Below are 6,296 nucleotides of genomic sequence, written 5' to 3' on the forward strand. Positions count from 1 at the left end.
TTCATCTACCCACACAAGGACCTCTATACTGTGGTAAAAAGGATCCCTATTATTATTATTTTTCTGTTCCCTCTTTTTCATATGAGCAGGAGCAAGGACAAGAATATTCTTGTTGAAGCAGATCCAGAACCTGAAAGGACTCTGAAGAGGAAACTAAGAGAAGCTAAATTACAACAATCCAGCAAGCACCTTTCAGAAATTTTCCAACAGGAAGAGGAGATGGCAGCCGAAAATAATAATAATGCAAGGAGGATGCTTGGTGACTTTACTGCACCTAATTCCAATTTACATGGAAGAAGCATCTCCATTCCTGTTATTGGAGCAAACAGTTTTGAGCTTAAACCTCAATTAGTTTCTCTGATGCAGCAGAACTGCAAGTTTCATGGACTTCCATCTGAAGATCCTTTTCAGTTCTTAACTGAATTCTTGCAGATATGTGATACTGTTAAGACTAATGGAGTAGATCCTGAAGTCTACAGGCTCATGTTTTTCCCTTTTGCTATAAAAGACAGAGCTAGAGTATGGTTGGACTGTCAACCTAAGGATAGCCTGAACTCTTGGGATAAGCTGGTCAAGGCTTTCTTAGCCAAGTTCTTTCCTCCTCAAAAGCTGAGTAAGCTTAGAGTGGATGTTCAGACCTTCAGACAGAAAGAAGGTGAATCCCTCTATGAAGCTTGGGAGAGATACAAAGGACTGACCAAAAAGTGTCCTTCTGACATGCTTTCAGAATGGACCATCCTGGATATATTCTATGATGGTCTGTCGGAATTAGCTAAAATGTTATTGGATACTTCTGCAGGTAGATCCATTCACCTAAAGAAAACGCCTGCAGAAGCTCAGGAACTCATTGACATGGTTGCTAATAACCAGTTCATGTACACTTCTGAAAGGAATCCTGTGAATAATGGGACGCCTATGAAGAAGGGAGTTCTTGAAATTGATACTCTGAATGCTATATTGGCTCAGAATAAAATATTGACTCAGCAAGTCAATATGATTTCTCAGAGTCTGAATGGAATGCAAGCTGCATCCAACAGTACTCAAGAGGCATCTTCTGAAGAAGAAGCTTATGATCCTGGAAACCCTGCAATGGCAGAGGTGAATTACATGGGTGAACCTTATGGAAACACCTATAACCCCTCATGGAGAAATCACCCAAATCTCTCATGGAAGGATCAACAAAAGCCTCAACAAGGCTTTAATAATGGTGGAAGAAATAGGTTTAACAATAGTAAACTTTTTCCATCATCCACTCAGCAACAGACAGAGAATTCTGAGCAGAATCGATCTAGCTTGGCAAATTTAGTCTCTGATCTATCTAAGGCCACTATGAGTTTCATGAATGAAACAAGATCCTCCATTAGAAATTTGGAAGCACAAGTGGGCCAGCTGAGTAAAAGGATCACTAAAATCCCTCCTAGTACTCTCCCAAGCAATACAGAAGAGAATCCAAAAGGAGAGTGCAAGGCCATTGAATTAATTACCATGGCCGAACCTGTAAGGGAGGGAGAGGACGTGAATCCCAAGGAGGAAGACCTCCTGGGACGTCCAGTGATCAATAAGGAGTTTCTCTCTGAGGAACCAAAGGAATCTGAGACTCATCTAGAGAACATAGAAATTCCATTGAACCTCCTTATGCCATTCATGAGCTCTGATGAGTATTCCTTTTCTGAAGAGAATGAGGATGTTACTGAAGAGCAAGCTGCCAAGTTTCTTGGTGCAATCATGAAGCTGAATGCCAAGTTATTTGGTATTGAGACTTGGAAGATGAACCTCCCGTGCTCACCAATGAACTAAGTGATTTGGATCAACTGACATTGCCTCAGAAGAAACAGGATCCTGGAAAGTTCGTAATACCTTGCAGCATAGGCAACATGATCTTTGAAAAGGCTCTGTGTGACCTTGGTTCAGGGATAAACCTTATGCCCCTCTCTGTAATAGAGAAACTGGGAATCTATGGGGTGCAAGCTGCAAAAATCTCATTAGAGATGGCAGACAATTCAAGAAAACAGGCTTATGGACAAGTAGAGGACGTGTTAGTAAAGGTTGAAGGCACATCCCTGCTGATTTCATAATCCTTGATACTGGGAAGGATGAGGATGAATCCATCATCCTTGGAAGACCTTTCCTAGCCACAGCAAGAGCTGTGATTGATGTTGACAGAGGTGAATTAGTCCTTCAATTGAATGAGGACTCCCTTGTGTTTACAACTCAAGGTCATCCCTCTGTAAACATGGAGAGGAAGCATAAGAAGCTTCTCTCAAAGCAGAGTCAACCAGAGCCCCTACAGTCAAACTTTAAGTTTGGTGTTGCGAGGCTACAACCAAACTCTAAGTTTGGTGTTGAACTCCCATATCCAAACTCTAAGTTTGGTGTTGGGAAGTCTCAACAATGCTCTGAACATCTGTGAGGCTCCATGAGAGCCCACTGTCAAGCTATTGACATTAAAGAAGCGCTTGTTGGGAGGCAACCCAATTTTTATTTAATTATATTTTATTAGTTATATGTCTTTAAAGGTACATGATCATGTGGAGTCACAAAATAAATCAAAAAATTAAGAACAGAATCAAAAACAGCAGAAGAAAAATCACACCCTAGAAGAAGACCTTACTGGCGTTTAAACGCCAGTAAGAAGCATCTGGCTGGCGTTCAACGCCAGAACAGAGCATGGTTCTAGCGCTGAACGCCCAAAATTGGCAGCATCTGGGTGTTTGAACGCCAGAATTACACCCTGGAGAAGAGCTGGCACTGAACGCCCAGAACAAGCATGGTTCTGGTGTTCAACGCCAGAAATGGGCCACAAATGGGCGTTCAACGCCCAGAACAAGCACCAATCTGGCGCTGAACGCACAGAGTTGTGTGCAAGGGCATTTTGCATGCCTAATTTGGTGCAAGGTTGTAAATCCTTGAACACCTCAGGATCTGTGGACTCCACAGGATCCCCACCTACCTCTACTCACTTCTTCTCAACCCTCTTTCACACCATCCCATAAACACTCTTCCCCAAAACTCTTCACCAATCACCTCAATCTCTCTTCCCTATCACTACTTTACCACTCACATCCATACACCCCACCTACCTTAAAAATTCAAAATCTCTTTCCCACCCAATCCCACCCATATGACCAAATACACACATCCCTCCATCTCCTCCATATCTTCTTCTTCTTCATCTATTCTTTCTTCTCTTGCTCGAGGGCGAGCAATATTCTAAGTTTGGTGTGGTAAAAGCATAAGCTTTTTGTTTTTCCATTACCATTAATGGCACCTAAGGCCAGAGAAACCTCAAGAAGAGGAAAGGGAAGATAATTGCTTCCACCTCTGAGCCATGGGAGATGGAAAGATTCATCTCACAAGCCCATCACTAAGAAAAGGATGGAGCAAACAAGAGAGAACATTCATGGATCTCAACAGTCACATGAAGAAGCTCATCATCAAGAAACCCCTGAGATACCTCAAGGGATGCACTTTCCTCCACAGAATTTTTGGGAGCAAATCAACACCTCCCTAGGAGAATTAAGTTCCAACATGGGACAATTAAGGGTGGAACATCAAGAGCACTCCATCATCCTTCATGAAATAAGAGAAGATCAAAAAGCAATGAGGAAGGAGCAACAAAGACAAGGAAGAGACATAGAAGAGCTCAAGGACATCCTTGGTTCCTCAAGAAGGAAACGCCACCATCACTAAGGTGGACTCATTCCTTGTTCTTACATTCTCTGTTTTTCATTTTCTCTATGTTAAGTGCTTATCCATGTTTGTGTCTTCATTACATGATCTTTAGTATTTAGTAACTTTGTCTTAAAGTTATGAATGTCCTATGAATCCATCACCTCTCTTAAATGAAAACTGTTTTAATTCAAAAGAACAAGAAGTACATGCGTTTCGAATTTATCCTTGAACTTAGTTTAATTATATTGATGTGGTGACAATGCTTTTTATTTTCTGAATGAATGCTTGAACAGTGCATATGTCTTTTGAAGTTGTTGTTTAAGAATGTTAAATATGTTGGCTCTTGAAAGAATGATGATAAGGAGACATGTTATTTGATAATCTGAAAAATCATAAAAATGATTCTTGAAGCAAGAAAAAGTAGCAAAAAACAAAGCTTGCAGAAAAAAAAAAAAGAGAAAAAAATAGCGAAAAAAAAAGAAGAGAAAAAGGAAGCAGAAAAAGCCAAAGCTCTTAAAACCAAAAGGCAAGAGCAAAAAGCCAATAACCCTTAAAACAAAAAGGCAAGGGTAAATAAAAAGGATCCCAAGGCTTTGAGCATTAGTGGATAGGAGGGCCTAAAGGAATAAAATCCTGGTCTAAGCGGCTAACCAAGCTGTCCCTAACCATGTGCTTGTGGTGTGAAGGTGTCAAGTGAAAACATGAGACTGAGCAGTTAAAGTCAAGGTCCAAAGCAAAAGAAGAGTGTGCTTAAGAACCCTGGACACCTCTAATTGGGGACTTTAGCAAAGCTGAGTCACAATCTGAAAAGGTTCACCCAGTTATGTGTCTATGGCATTTATGTATCCGGTGGTAATACTGGAAAACAAAGTGCTTAGGGCCACGGCCAAGACTCATAAAATAGCTGTGTTCAAGAATCATCATACTGAACTAGGAGAATCAATAACACTATCTGAACTCTGAGTTCCTATAGACGCCAATCATTCTGAACTTCAATGGATAAAGTGAGATGCCAAAACTATTCAAGAGGCAAAAAGCTACAAGTCCCGCTCATCTGATTGGAGCTATGTTTCATTGATAGTTTGGAATTTATACTATATTCTCTTCTTTTTATCCTATTTGATTTTCGGTTGCTTGGGGACAAGCAACAATTTAAGTTTGGTGTTGTGATGAGCGGATAATTTATACGCTTTTTGGCATGGTTTTTAGTATGTTTTTAGTAGAATCTAGTTACTTTTAGGGATGTTTTCATTAGTTTTTATGTTAAATTCACATTTCTGGACTTTACTATGAGTTTGTGTGTTTTTCTGTGATTTCAGGTATTGTCTGGCTGAAATCGAGGGACTTGAGCAAAAATCAGATTCAGAGGTAGAAGAAGGACTGCTGATGCTGTTGGATTCTGACCTCTCTGCACTCAAAGTGAATTTTATGGAGCTACAGAACTCAAAATGGAGCGCTTTTAATTTCGTTGGAACGTAGACATCCAGGGCTTTCCAGAAATATATAATAGTCCATACTTTGGCCGAGTTTAGATGACGTAAAAGGGCGTTGAACGCCAGTTCTACGCTGTTGTCTGGAGTTAAACGCCAGAAACACGTCACAAACCAGAGTTGAACGCCAGAAATACGTTACAACCTGGTGTTCAACTCCAGAAAGAGCCTCTGCACGTGTAACATTCAAGCTCAGCCCAAGCACACACCAAGTGGGCCCCGGAAGTGGATTTATGCATCAATTACTTACTTCTGTAAACCCTAGTAACTAGTATAGTATAAATAGGACTTTTTACTATTGTATTAGACATCTTTAGATTATCTTTTGATCTTTGGAACATCTTTGGATGCCTAGTTCTTAGATCATGGGGGCTGGCCTCTCGGCCATGCCTGGACCTTTCACTTATGTATTTTTAACGGTAGAGTTTCTACACTCCATAGATTAAGTTGTGGAGCTCTGCTGTTCCTCATGAATTAATGCAAAGTACTACTGTTTTTCTATTCAATTCAACTTATTCCGCTTCTAAGATATTTGGTGCACGAATTGTGAATCACACTTTTCACACTCGTACCACTAACCAGCAAGTGCACTGGGTCGTCCAAGTAATACCTTACGTGAGTAAGGGTCGAATCCCACGGAGATTGTTAGTTTGGAGCAATCTATGGTTATCTTGCAATTCTTAGTCAGGAAGTCAATTATATTTATCAGTTGAATTGCGAATAAACAAGAGAGCATGGATTAAAGGTTACTTGTTATGCAGTAATGGAGAATATGTTGGAGTTTTGGAGATGCTTTGTCCTTTGAATCTCTGCTTTCTCCCTATCTTCTTCTTCACGCACGCACGTCCCTCCTATGGCAAGCTGTGTGTTGGAGGATCACCGTTGTCAATGGCTACCATCCTTCCTTTCAGTGAAAATGGTCCAGGTGCACTGTCACCGTATGGCTAATCATCTGTAGGTTCTCGATCATACCGGATTAGGATTCGCTATCCTTTTGCGTCTGTCACTACGCCCAGCACTCGCGAGTTTGAAGCTCGTCACAGTCATCCAATCCCAGAATCCTACTAGGAATACCACAGACAAGGTTTAGACTTTCCGGATTCTCAAGGATGCTGCCAATGGATTCCAGCTTGT

The 6,296-nt window shown here is 40.9% G+C and overlaps 1 non-coding gene across 1 annotated transcript; it reads right to left on the bottom strand.

Moving 5' to 3' along the window:
- Positions 1–615: 615 nt before the first annotated feature.
- Positions 616–723, bottom strand: LOC112760277 (small nucleolar RNA R71). The gene has a single exon (XR_003180726.1). It is a non-coding gene; the product is annotated as a small nucleolar RNA R71 (small nucleolar RNA).
- Positions 724–6,296: the final 5,573 nt, after the last annotated feature.

Source organism: Arachis hypogaea, chromosome 16, assembly GCF_003086295.3.
Source record: "Arachis hypogaea cultivar Tifrunner chromosome 16, arahy.Tifrunner.gnm2.J5K5, whole genome shotgun sequence".
NCBI lineage: Eukaryota > Viridiplantae > Streptophyta > Magnoliopsida > Fabales > Fabaceae > Arachis > Arachis hypogaea.